The sequence below is a fragment of the Choloepus didactylus genome, chromosome 1 (assembly GCF_015220235.1).
Source record: "Choloepus didactylus isolate mChoDid1 chromosome 1, mChoDid1.pri, whole genome shotgun sequence".
Classification (NCBI taxonomy): Eukaryota; Metazoa; Chordata; class Mammalia; order Pilosa; family Megalonychidae; genus Choloepus; species Choloepus didactylus.
The window spans coordinates 102,059,230-102,073,717 of NC_051307.1; positions in this window are offsets into that span (position 1 = coordinate 102,059,230).

Consider the following 14,488-nt stretch of genomic DNA (forward strand, 5'->3'; position numbering starts at 1 on the left):
CCCACGGGACTGAGCCTGGCAGGGAGGGGCGCGGGTCCCCTGGCCGCAAAAACTTACAGATTTCGCTGATCTCAGCAGTTCCACGTTTTCATGAGTGTTGTATGAAGTATGCCCAAAGTCAGATTGCTCTGTGGTGTCCAGTCCACGCAGTTCCTGGCTTTCTACCTACTTTCCTGGAGGAGTAACTCTTCGCCTGGCAAAAGTGGAAGGCATCCCAAACTTCAAAGGCTCACGTCTGGCCACCAGTGCCCCTAATGCCCGAAGCTATCCGCATCCTCCGGGAGCAAGAAAGATCCAGCTGGAAGTGGACCTGAGTTGCCCCCAGCAGGCCTGATACCCAGATGCCGACCTGACCTCTCATATTGGTTTCTACCTTCAATCTGTTGTAATATACTGTACTATTTTGGTTGAATTATATGGAAAAACTCTGGCATCATAAAGATATATTCTTTAAAAATGCAGTAGTATTTTAATAGCTTTTTTCAGTTAATTGTGAGTATTCTTTTTTGACTCTACATCAAAATTCTACAAGGGTAATTACTTAAATTTTATTTGCCATGTGAAATCTGAAACCATATCATTGAACTTTTTATACAGTTATATTAAAATTTGTTGATCTATTTTGCTTTTCTACCCATGCATTTTCTATCCATGCATATTTTATAACATGATACATTGGTAACTTAGAGAATATTGGTTCACTGAATTTAGCAGATCACTCAAGTGGTGTTTACACTATCAAAAAGTCACATTTTATCTTATCACCACCGATTTCATTAGAAAGATCATTAAGTACTGGGAAGCTGTGAAGATCAGAGTATCAGATACAAGTTATCCAAAATTCTAATTTTTGCTTGAAAACTCAAATTTTATCATTGGCAACAAATGTTGTCAGGATCACTTTACCTGTTTTCCAGAAAATATTAGCCAAGTCCTAAGTCTGAAGAACCATAGCTTGTTCTTTAAGTTAAATGATGATCCATGATAAAAGCAGCTCGTTCTTCTCACTATTCAAACCATATACAGCTGAAATGTTTTATGTATACTAGTATTTCTCATACAGAACATTAATAATGAGATTTACTTTTTGTTTTCTTTTAACTTCTTCAAGAGCATTCTGGCTTTTTCCACCCTGCGACTGTGTGGTGGTAAAGATTTGTATTGAAATGAGAGATGTTTTACTCATCATTGTCTTTGCCCCTTCAGTGCAAATTTTAACATAATTAAAATGGCAAATAATGCCTTGGTATTATTATGAAAGTAGTTTTGACCTTGTAGAATTCTGAGTTTTGAGAATATTCAGGGGTCTGAGGAACATGCTTTTATAACTCATGCTTTAGCAGTATTTAACTCTCTTTTGTTCAAATAATAACTCTAAGACTCAGTTGCTTTATCTGCAAATTCTGAATAATGCCTTTTTCTGCCCGTTCCGGTTTGCTAACACCACAGTTATGCAAAATACCAGAAATGGATTGACTTTTATAAAGGGGGTTTATTTGGTTACACAGTTACAGTCTTAAGGCCATAAAGTGTCCAAGGTAAGGCATCAACAATGGGGTACCTTCATTGAAGGAAGGCCAGTGGTGTCCAGGAAAACCTCTCTAAGCTGGGAAGGCACGTGGCTGGCATCTGCTGATCCCAGGTTTTGTTCTAGCTCCTCTCTGAGTTCTTGTGGGTTCTTTAAAATGTTGCTCTTGGGGCATTTGTTCTCTCTTAACTTCTCCGGACAGAAGTCTGCTTTCAACCGCCATCTTCAAAATGTCTATCTCAGTTGCTCTCCAAAATGTCACTCACAGCTGCTCTGGGTCTGGGCCTGTGTGGCTCTTTTTAAAGTACTCCAGTGATCCAATTAACACCCACCCATTCAGGGCAGGGTAACACCTCCATGGAAATTATCCAATCAAACGGTTCACTCACAGTTGATTGTCACATCTCCATGGAAACATTCAAAGAATTACAATCTAATCAACACCAATACATCTGCCCACACAAGATTACATCAAAGAATATGGCTTTTGGTGGGATACAATATATCCAAACTAGCACACTGCCTAGTTCCTTGAATCCTGTTATTATTATTGTTATCATCAAAATTAACCAATATTTATTGAGAATTTACCATGGATTAAAGGTTGTGCTTGGTTATTTCATTTATTTCTCACTCTGACTGTCCTGCTCCCTGAGGAAACCAGGTCACAGAGAGGTGAAGTAACTTAAGAAAACTCACTCAGTTAGTAAATGGATGAACCATGTTTTAAACTTAAGACTGTCAACCTTTAGTGGACTTGCTACACCATATAGTATATGTGGTAACCACCATGCTGTACTAGACAGCATACCTGAAAGCATCTAGCAGTGTCTGCAAGTTGCTGAATGATGGTAGGTAACACTTGAACACAGATCACTTAGTCAAAAGAAACTTTGGTGGCATATAGCAGATAGGATGCTATTGATGCTAAGGACTAGATACTGTCAGAACACTTTTTTTCAGAATAATTTAAAAATAAATTTAATGCATTCTTGGGCTTGGGTATGTTTCACTTTCAACAGCCAGGAATTGTGGCTCTTTTTGGAGGACTGTCACTGAGCTGCTGGAGCTCTGGACTAGAGCACACTGAAAACCAGACATGCCTGGGAGTTTACATAACCCTGGAGGGCCCTTTGCCAGGACTGATAGTACAAGATTATGAAAACTTAAGCTCCCTGGCCTCAGACTGGGACATCTTTAGGTCAACGTACTTCAAGATCAGACTGAAGCTACTGTCTCCATGACCTTGCTTGGTTGGCTTCTTCCCTTCCCTATCTTGCTTCCTTCACGCTCCTACTGTCTTACATTGGAGCACTTTGTTAATAAATCACTTGCCCATTAAGGATTTTTATTTCTGTATCTGATGGTAGAGAATCTAACTTAAGATAGTGAATCACCAATTTCCTTTTAGTGCTAGTGAGAATACTATGGCCACACCTCAATTACCTTTTGATAGGCATCCATCCCTTTTTCTCCATTCACATTCTTCTCAGACTTGTAAATGCAAGATTCTTACTCATTGGACTCAAGTGCTAGGGATGGCTTACTGTAAAGAAATGGCGTTTTGTAGGAAAATCACCTTGGGCGTGTATAGATCCTGGTTCTTTTACTTCAAGGAGCTCAAGCATAGATTTGGCCTAACTCATTTCCTCCCCACATTCCTGGCTAGTACACAAAGGCAGGGAGGAAGGAGGAGCTGAATCACTAAGGCTTAATTCACTTGTCTATTTCTTGGCCACAAGAACTTGCTTTAATTGAAGAAGCTTTCAGTGGGATTAACTTTACTGCAGAAAAAAGCACATTGGGTCTCCTTTCAAGACAGGCCTTTAGCTGTATTGGAGCAGCATGAATACTTAAGGCTTTTGAAATATTCTAAATCTGATGGGAACTGTCTCTCCAACTGGGTCCAGAGAAGTCACCTTGTATCATCTCTGTCTATGTATTAGAAATCTCGAAGAATAGCAGTATATAGGTGCAGTGGCACAAGCTAACTGCATGAGATGACTGGGGCAAACCCTCTTCCCTGAGGCCCGGGTGCAATTCCCAAACACTGGAAAGAATGGGGAAGAATAGCTTTGCCTCTTCACTACTGAAGACCTGGGGAGTGAAGGCAGCTTGCAGGCCTCATTTAATAACTTAATTAGTGCTTTTCACTCTCAGGATCTTGCTAATGTGTTTTTGCTTGCCTCTAGCTTAACTGAAGCATGCTTTGCCCAAGAAAGTCAGAGAAATATTTAAGAATGTTAATCACATGGAAAAATGGAAAGGGTATTGTACTGGGAGTGAGGAGACCTGGGGATGAGGAGACCCAGCTCCGTCACTGACTAGCTGTGTGAACTTAAGAGGCTGACTCAAATTGCCTGGGCACCAGTGCCCTCATTTGTAGAATGAGGTGGTCTCTATGTGCTTACATTGCCAGCATTCTGTAATTTTGTGATTCCCTGAGGAATATCCAGTGTTTCTGTGAGCATCAAAAGGTTCCTGTATCAGCTAGCCTCCGTACAGGGGACTGCACAACTCCCCATAAGGGATTAGAGATTTTCTGCTCCTCCCCCACTTGTTGGAAAGCTGTAGAAGCTGCAAGTTACCCCAGGGGTAACTGAGAAATTGAGTGTTCTGAGGTACGATGACTAGCCCCACTAGTAATTTTTAAAAGTTCAGCTGAGATGTAGAGTACCTGGAAACAGACATTTTTCTAAAACTCTATAATCCTTTCAGAGGCAAAACCTCCCAAATCAGTGCAGTGGTCTCTCTTTCCTGGCCTTTAGTCATCCACAAATGAGAAGTTGTAGGTTCTCATTTATATCCCTAGCTTGCTGAAGTCATCTATTGATTGTCTTCCAATGTTGTCATGACATCAAGGCCTTCTTGCTTTGTTCATCCCACAAGATAATCCAAATGCTTCTTTGTGTCTAACATTGTTCCAGATCTCTCAAATAAAAAAACATCTTTTATTTCTCTAGACTCTCCCAAATTACTCATAGCACCATCTCACTTTGAAAGGCCTTAGTGATATCTGTTTATGCATCTGTATCCTCCACTACCTTCTCTCCAAACCTAAGACCATGAGCACCTAAGGGGCAAAGGCCAGGTCTTACTCATATCTGCTTGCTCCTGAAGATTCCTGAAAAATATGGACTTGAAAGCTTGGTAGAGTTGGTGACATGTATTATTCAGCCTATGAGGCAGCAAGATGCAGAGGGGAGGACAAAGGCTTTAGAGTCACAAAAGCAGGATTTCAATCCCGGTTCTTCAACTTACTCTCTGTGTGGTCTTGGGAAAGTTGTTTCAAATAAATATTCAAGTCTTTGCTTTTTCATCTGTATATGACAATATCAGCAATTAGTTTAAAGGTTGTATAAGAGAAACTATATGCAAAGAACAGAACTCGATTGCTGGTGACCGTGGTTATTATGATGTTTATGATTACTGTTTCATCTCTATGAAAAGGTTTATCTGCATTATGGAAACCAACATTAAAATGAATTGGACAAAATACTCTAAACTTATGATACAGGCTTCTTCTAGCTTGAGGTGATGTGGGGAAGTGACAGAGAAGATGTATAGGCCTGTAGATAGGGAATAAAAGGGATAAGAAATTTATACAGAATGTTTGGTTTACTTAAAAAAAGCACATAGGGATTTGTAGTAAATATGAAAAAAATATTATCACTCATAGTATGTGGGGGTAGGTACATGGATTTCCTCTATTTTTCAAAGTACAAATTCTATGTATAGTAGAGGAAACTAACTGGCACATCATAGAGCTTAGACTCTTCTATTTGACTCAAATCCTTCTTCTTCATTAGGAAGCACATCAATGGCATGCCAGTAGCCAATCAGGGAGAAGCTGAGTAGGTGTTAGGGGAGCTTTGGACTCCAGATGGAGATCTAGTTGAAGATGGTCACAGGTCAGAGCTCTAATCCCCAAGCCTTTATTTCCCAGCTAGGAATTGGGGATCACCCATTGCCATAGCTCTTTTCCTTCTGTAATAGACAAGAGCTGAACCACAGCTGATTATACATGTCAGTGTGATTGAGAAGGAAACTTTCAAGAAGAAAATAAAAAGATATATGTATGAGATGATAAATTTTGAATATACTTTCTAGTATCTCTCTACCTTTGTACTTCCTTCCTCCAGAGAAATAAAAACATACCTGCTTTTCCTGTTTGTACAGTGTTTATAATATAACTTAAAAAATCCTTGACACCTTTATTAAGCACCTAATTTTTTTCATTTTTTATTTTAAAATATATCATGTATACAGACTAGTGATAACTTTTAAAGTATAGTTTAACAAATAGCAAATTTCAAAGAATGTTATGGGTTACAGCTCCACAATTTTAGTTATTTCCTTGTTGTGAAATAGATCATATATAGAAAGGTGATAACCTTCAAAGTAATTTCAAGGGATATTATTGGTTACAGTTCCAGGGTTTAAGTTATTTCCTTACTGTAAAATATAACATTTATACAGAATTGTGATAACTTTCAAAGCACAGTTTAATGAGTAGCTATAGAGCAGATTTCAAAGAATGTTATGGGTTAAAGTTCCACCATTTCAGTTATTTCCTTCTAGCTATTCTAATGCCTCAGCATCTAAAAAAAGTATTAATATAAAGATTCAGTATTCATAATCCTTTGTTAAATCCTGTCTTGTATGTTGCTACCCCTACCTCTCATTTAATCACTTTCTTGATCTTCAGGGATGTCTAGGCAGTGACCACCCTAACTTGTACATATTGAAAAGGGGCATTGACATTATGGGGAAGGGGGTTTCATTTGGTTGATGTTCTTGAAGAGGCTGTTGCCTCTGGGTTTTGGGACTTATCTGGCGTAGGAACACTCTGGAGCTTTTAAGTTTCTGAAAAAAAACTTGATGAATGAAACTTTTATAGAATCTCAGATAGGGACCTAGATATTTTCGGACTACTGTTGGTTCGGACTTTGCATACTATAGATTTGGGGATATGTACCTGGAACTTGTATAAGAGTAACCTCCAGGACAGCCTCTCTACTCTTTTTGAAATCTGTTAGCCACTGTAACTGTATTTTGTTACCTTTCTTTTCCTCCTTTTGGTCAAGAAGTAATTTTCAATCCCTTGATGCCAGGGCCAGGAACATTCCTGGGAGTCATGTTTCACGAGTGGGGGACCTTAATGAATTTATTTGCAGAGTTGGGCTTAGAGAGAGAAAGGCCACATCTGAGCAACAAAAGAGGTTCTCTGGAGGTGCCTCTTAGGCATAATTATAGATACAATTATCTTCCCTTTTTTTATAATTTATTTTTATTGAGATATATTCATATACCATGCAGTCATACAAAACGAAGTGTACATTCAATCATTTACAGTACCACTATATAGTTGTGCATTCATCACCAAAATTAATTTTAGCCTCTCTTTTATAGCCATAAATTTCACAAGAGCAAGCTTCAAGATCCAGGGCTTGACTTATTAAGTAGGGGGTTCCTAATTTCACATAGCATATATTCTGTCCAAGGTAAACAATCAGTGTCTCTCATTAACTTCACTTAGTTGTACAATCGTCATTGCTCTCAATTTTAAACAATTACCATTACACAAAACAATTACCATTATCCAAAAGCTCTTATCAGCCCCTAACTATTCATCCCTACTATTAGTGTAGTACTGGAAAGGTATTCCTATTAAATATAGTCTATGATATGCAATGGGTAGTTTTTCTCATGTACCACTCTGTTGTTAACTATTTGTACCAGTGTCATACCTCAGAAGTATATCATGCAAACACATATTCATATCTATAGTGCTAATTTGTGGAATACATGCCTTTAAACAACCATTTTCAATCATGCTTGTGTTCAATGCAGCACTGATATTTATAATCCCATTAATGAGCAATCATCACCCCTGTCCATTCTCATAACTTTAAGTTCTCCCTCTTCATAGTTCTCCCTACATCCATGTCTATACATATTAGGTTATCATTCCCCCTTCACTAGCTTCTGTCTATCTCTAGATCCCCTATATTCTACGTTATAAGACACTGATTTTACATTGATCAGGGAGTTCATAGTAGTGGTAACATAGAATATCTCTCCTTTTGTGTCTGACTTATTTCACTCAGCATTATGTCTTCAATGTTCATCCATGCTGTCATATTTTCATGACCTCATTCCTTCTTACTGCTGCATAGTATTCCATCAAATGTATATACCAATTTTTGTTTATCCGCTCATCTGTTGAAGGACCCTTGGATTGTTTCCATCTTTTGGCAATTGTGAGCAATGTTGTTATGAACATCATTGTACAAGTGTCTGTTCATGTCACTGCTTTCAGATCTTCTGTGTACCAGGAAATGAAATTGCTGGATTGTAGGGTAACTCAACATCTAGTTTCTGAGGAACCACCAAACTATTCCACAGCAGCTATACCATTATACATTCCCATTAGCAATTAATAGAAGTTCCTATTTCTCCACATCCTCTCCAGCATTTGTATTTTCCTATTTGTTAAAAGGCAGCCATTCTTTTTTTTAATGCTATTTTATTGAGATATAATCACATAACATATGATCATTCAAAGTGTACAATCAGTTGTTCACAGTATCATCATATAGTTGTACTTTCATCACCTCAACAAAACTTACAACATTTTCATTACTCCAAAAAAAAATTAAAATAAAAATAAAAAAGAATATCCAAAACATCCCATTCCCCTCTTCCCTCCATTGTTTATTTATTTTTATTAATGCAGTTTAATTGAGATATGTTCACACACCCTACATTCATCCACAGTGTACAATCAATTACTCACAGCACCATGATACAGTTGTGTGTTCATCACCAGAATCAATTTTTAAACTTGCCTTACTCCAGAATAAAAATAAAAGCAAAAAAAGAACACCTAAATTTTTCCATCCCCTGCATCCCACACTATTCTTCATCTAATTTTTGTCCCCATTTTCCCACTTATCTGTCCATATACTGGATAAAGGGAGTGTGAGACACAAGGTTTTCATAGTCACACAGGCACACTATGCAATCTACATAGTTATACAATTGTTTTCAAGAATCAAGGTCACTGGGTTGCAGTTTGACAGCTTCAGGTATTTCCCTCTAGCCATTCTAACACACTAAAGACTAAAAGGTTATATCTCTATAGTGCATAAGAATGCCCTCCAGAGTGACCTCTTGACTCCATTTGAAATCTCTCAGCCACTGGAATCTTACTTTGTTTCATCTCTCTTTTCCCTTTTGGTCTAGAAGACTTCCTCAATCCTACAGTGCTGGGTCCAGGCTCATCTCCAGAAGTCATTTCCCATGTTTCCAGGGGGATTTATACCCTTGGGTGTCATGTCCCATGTAGGGGGAAGGGTAGTGAGTTCACCTGCTGAGCGGGTTTAGAGAGAGGGAGCCACATCTGAGCAATGAAGAGGCTCTCTGGGTGGGGGGGGGACTTGTAGGCACAATTATAAGTGGGCTAAACCCCTCCCTTGCATCAACTAGCCTCACAGGGGAAAGCCCTAGATTGAGGGCTCAGCCCACTTAATTGGCAGTCCTCAATGTTTGTGTCAAAATCAGCAATAGCCCAGGTGGGGAAGTCCAACATTTCCACATTTCTTCCCAGTTCCTTGGGGGGCCCCACAAATAAACTTATACTCTCTGCCCATATCACTCTGGGATGTATCGGAATTTCATTCCAGCCTGTACAAACTCACCAAATCCCACTTCCCATTCACCACTCCCTGCACCTATGGTGTTCAAACAAACTGATAGCACAAGTTAAGTTATCTAGTGTGCTACAGAAAGTATAGATCCTGCACCAGATAATCATCTCATGGAAGCCATTCTTATTGGTGTGAGATATCTTCTAGGAGGTTTATGGTACTATCTCTTATATTGATGTTTTTGATCCATATTAAGTTATTTTTTATAGGATGTGAGATAGGGGTCTTCTTTTATTATTTTGGATTGGATATCCAGTTCTCCCAGCCACATTTGTTGAAGAGATTGTTCTGTCTAAGTTCAGTGGATGTGGGGACCTTATCAAAAATCAGTTGACCATATATCTGGGGGTTCTTTGTGCCAGTATCATGCTGTTTTGACTACTGAGGCTTTATAGTAGATTTTAAAGTCAGGAAGTGTAAATCCTCTCACTTCTTCATTTTTAGAGTGTTTTTAGCAATGCAAGTCCCCTTTCCCTTCCAAATAAATTGAAAACTAGCTTTTCCAAGTCTGCAAAATAGGTTGTTGGAATTTTTAATGGAATTGCATTGAATCTGTACATCAGTTTAGGTAGAATTGACATCTTAACAATGTTTAGCCTTCCTATCCATGAACATGGACTATCTTTCCACCTATTTATGTCCTTTTTGATTTCTTTTGGTAAAGTCTTGTATTTTTCTGTGTAAAGGTCTTTTACGTCTTTGGTTATTTATTTGGTTATTTATTTGGTTATTTATTCCTAGGTACTTGATTTTTTTAGTTGCTATTGTGAATGGAATATTTTTCCTAAGTGCTTCTTTGGTTAGGTCATTTCTAGTGTATAGAGACATTACTGATTTTTGCACATTAATAATGTATCCCACTACTTTGCTGAATTTGTTTGTTAGCTCAAATAGCTTCATCATTGATTTCTGAGGATTTTCCAAATATACAATTTTATCATATGCAAGTATTGACAGTTTACTTCTTCCTTTTCAATCTGGATGCCTTTTATTTCTTTGCCTTGCTGGCTTGCTCTGGTTAGAACTTCTAGCACAATATTGAATAACAGTGGTGACAGCAGGCATTCATGTCTCATTCCTGATGTTAGGGGGAAGGCTTTCAGTCTCTCACCATTGAGTACTATGCTGGCTGTGGGTTTTTCATACATGCCCTTTATCGTATCAATTGAGGAAGTTTCCTTCAATTCCTACCTTTCGAAGTGATTTTATCAAAAAAGGATGCTGAAATTTGTCAAATGCTTTTTCAGCATCTGTCAAGATGATCATTTGATTTTTCCCTTTTGATTTGTTAATGTGTTGTATTTTGTTGATTGATTTTCTTACGTTGAACCACCCTTGCATGCCTGGAATGAACCCCACTTGGTCACGGTGTGTATGATCCTTTTAGTGTGTCTTTGGATTTAATTTGCAAGCATTTTGTTGAGAATTTTTGCATCTTTATTCATTAGGGAGATTGTCCTGTAGTTTTCCATTCTTGTAGTATCTTTATCTGGTTTTGGTATTAGAGAGATGTTAGCTTCAAAAAATGAGTTAGGCAGTGCTCCCTTTTCTTCAAACTTTTGAAAGAGTTTGAGCAGGAATAGTGTCCATTCTTTTTGGAAAGTTTGGTAAAATTTCCCTGTGAAGCCATCTGGCCCTTGACTTTTATTTGTAGGAAGAATGGATCTCTTTACTTGTGATTGGTTTGTTGAGGTTTTCTATTTCTTCTCTTGTCAGTCTAGGCTGATACCTAATATGTTTTTAAGCAGTGCATTTATAGATTGGGATAGAAAATTGAAGATTAATTGGCCACTGTGCAGCAGAAACATTCAAGAGATAACAACAGCAAAAAATGGCAAAGCTAAGGCTTTCCCAAAAAGGCAGAGGTTATAGGGAAAATATTAAACAACCCATACAGAATGAGCATAAACCACTCAGAATGCACAAATTGACCAATTGGAAGGGGTATCTTTCCTAGAAGATAATTGATTAGGTGTCTGAGACAAGAATGATCCTTCTTGTGTCAAGGAGCAGCCGAGTTTTTCAAAAGGAATTTTTAAAAATTTTATTGTGGTTTTACATATGTGTATACACAGACACACACACACACACACACACACACACATACACACAAAACATGAAATTTCCTATTTTAACATTTTAATTGTACATTTCAGTGCTGTTTCATTCACAGTGTTGTGCTACCATCACGAACATCCATCACCATCATCCATCACTTTAAGACTTTTTCATGACCCCAAACAGAAACTCTGTACCTATTAAACAAAATCTCCACATTCCCTCCCCACCCCCAGCTCCTGGAAAACTCCATTCCAGGGTGATTAACTGGCAGTAGGTGAAAGATATAGATTTTTTTCTATTTTCTTTTCTCTTTTTTCCATTTTTTTTTTCATGGAGTATAGGAGAGGGGTTGTCCATGTTATGCCTCACTGTAATTAAAATACTTTTTTAGATTTAAGGAACAAAACAAAAAAAACACAAAAGAGCCAGTTAAGTGGCAGAGGTCAATCCATACTGTGTCAAGGAAGCATGAATAAACTAAGTTCAACAGTCATTCTATTTGTGGATAATCAAGGAAGCTTTGTTGCCAAGGTGATATTTGGTCAGTTCTTGAAGGATGGGAAGCACTGAAAAAGGTAGATTGAGATGAATGAATGTGGGGTCATGGCATTCTTTTGGAGAGAATAGCATAGCAAATGCCTAGAGGAAGAAAATTCAAGGATTAAGAAAAAGTTCTACAGATAGTCATCGAGTGCCTGCTGTATGGGGATTCATCAGTGAACAATACAAAAATTCTGCCTTTTGAAGATTATGTTTTAGTAGGGAATGTTTCATAGTCAAGATTGGTAACAGCATCTGTGCTGGTTTGGATGTGTTATGTCCCCCAAAACTCCATGTTATTTAATGCAATCTGGTGGGGGCAGGTGCATTAGTGTTGATTAGGTTAGAACCTTTGGATTAGATTGTTTCCATGGGGATGTGACCCACCCAACTGTGAGTAACACCTTTGAATGGATTATTTCCATGGAGGTGTGGCCCCACCCATTAAGCATGGATCTTGATTGGTTACTGGAGTACCTTAAAAAGAGCCACACAGGCCCAGATGCATTTTGGAGAATGCCATTTTGAAATGCAACCTGGGAGCAAGAAGATGCCAGCCACATGTCTTCCCAGCTAACAGAGGTTTTCCAGATGCCATTGGCCATCCTTCAGTGGAGGTACCTTATTGTTGATGCTGTAGTCTGCACACTTTTATGGCCTTAAGACTGTAACTTTGTAGCCAAATAAACCCCCCTTGTAAGAGCCAATCCATTTCTGGTATTTGGCATAAGAGCAACATTAGCAAACTGGAACAGCATTTGATATTCGATTTAAAGGGTAAACCAGTGACAGGCTGGGATGAACTTGAGTCTATTGGCAATGGCCAGCTACTGAAGTGTTTTCCATCCAACAATGGGCCTGAGAGGCCTGGGTACATTGGATGTAATCTGGGGCAGACAGATTCTGGTATACTCACTTTGTCACCACCCAGCATAAGACCTCAGGCTTCGACTTCCTAGCTGTGTTTGTGTTCATACCAAGGACAAAGACCTACCAAAAAACTTTTTTGTTTATTTGAGATTGTGGTACCATGGAAAAGAGCTCTAGAATTGAAAAACTTAGTGTATTCCCTGATTCTACAACTGACAAGCTTTGTGTGTTTGTGCATACATGTAACTTCTCAAAGGCTCAGCTTTCTCAACTGCAAAATGTAGCTGATAATGTTTGTCCTTCACAGAGTGGTTGTGGGAGTCAAAAGAGACAATTTATATTAAATTTCTTAGAGAACTATGAATCAACATATATGAAGAATATCATGATTTAGTATATTTATGCAGTCAATCTAAATCAAAAGTTTTTTTTTTCACCAGATCTTCTTTTGCTTTGTTATTCTTGATAGAATTTTTTTTGTATGAATAATGTAGAACATTCCCACTTCTTTCCCCTAGTGTTGACATTTTCTCTTCTATTTCTTGATTTCTTTAGAGATCAGAAGAGGGTGCCCAACTGGGAAGGCTTGGTGATAAAGGGACACTGTCATGGAAAACACCTATAGCTGTTCAACATGACTTTGCTTTTATCCCAATTTACATTAGTATCTCCTACAGTATTTCCCTGAATGTTATTAATTCCTAGGCCCTCTTCATTTTAACTAGGTAATGTTAGAGTATAGCCAAGACCCTATTGTATTCTCCAAATGGTATGCAACTTCATGTAGCATTATCAAATTATAGAATACTGGAGCTAAAAGAGAACTTAGAGTTCTTTTAATCTATTTGCATTCATCTTAGAGATGGGGAAACTGAGGCTCACATATCTTGTCCAAGGAAACATATTGAGTTCTTCACAGAGGGAGGATTAGAAACCAGGCTCTGAACTCCAGCTTGTAACCATCTCTTTCTTTTTTTATCCCCATTATCTCCTCATTATCCTATCTTTGTATTCCTGATGTCTCTTAAAATGAAATGGAGAAAAAAGATGTCCAATGTCTCTTTTCAAAAGAGTGGGATAACATGTCAGGCAAGAAACATACAAGGGGAAGGCTGATTTCAGCAATATGATTGATTGAAGGGTCCTTTTCACAGAAACCCCCTTTTTCCAAACTTTGGAGCTCAGACTAGGAGCTTTATTTAACCTGGTAGCTTTCTAGGATTCACATTTGACAGAGATATAGTAGTCTTGTTCATTCAAAACCAAAATAAAACAGGCACTTAGAGACCATTAATTATGTGTTAGGCTGGAGGTTTTAAATGCTTTGCAAGTATTAATTCACGTAGTTCTCACAACAAAGTTACAAGGTGTCACAATTACCCCATTTTACACATGAGACAAAATAGACAAAAGAGAAGTTAAGCACTTCTTCCGAAATCACCTAGTTGGTGTGTAGTGAAGTCAAGATAGGAATGTCTGGGGTCTGATTGTAGATCCTAAGCTCTGACTCACCCTCTCATTCAACACATATTTCCTATATTTACTATTCAGCACAAAACGCTGACAGATACAAAGAGGTTTGTTGCTGGCTATATAAGGCTATTTTGTATTTGACCAATTTGTTTGGTTTTACTGGGTATTAAATGCTGTACAACTTGTCTAATGTTATGGTTAATCCTAAAAAGATCAACTTAACCTGTAAGATCTTGCACCCAGCCCATTTAGGGCATTTAGGCTGAATTTTTAGCCCCTATAGGAATTTGTAACTCTTGGTCTA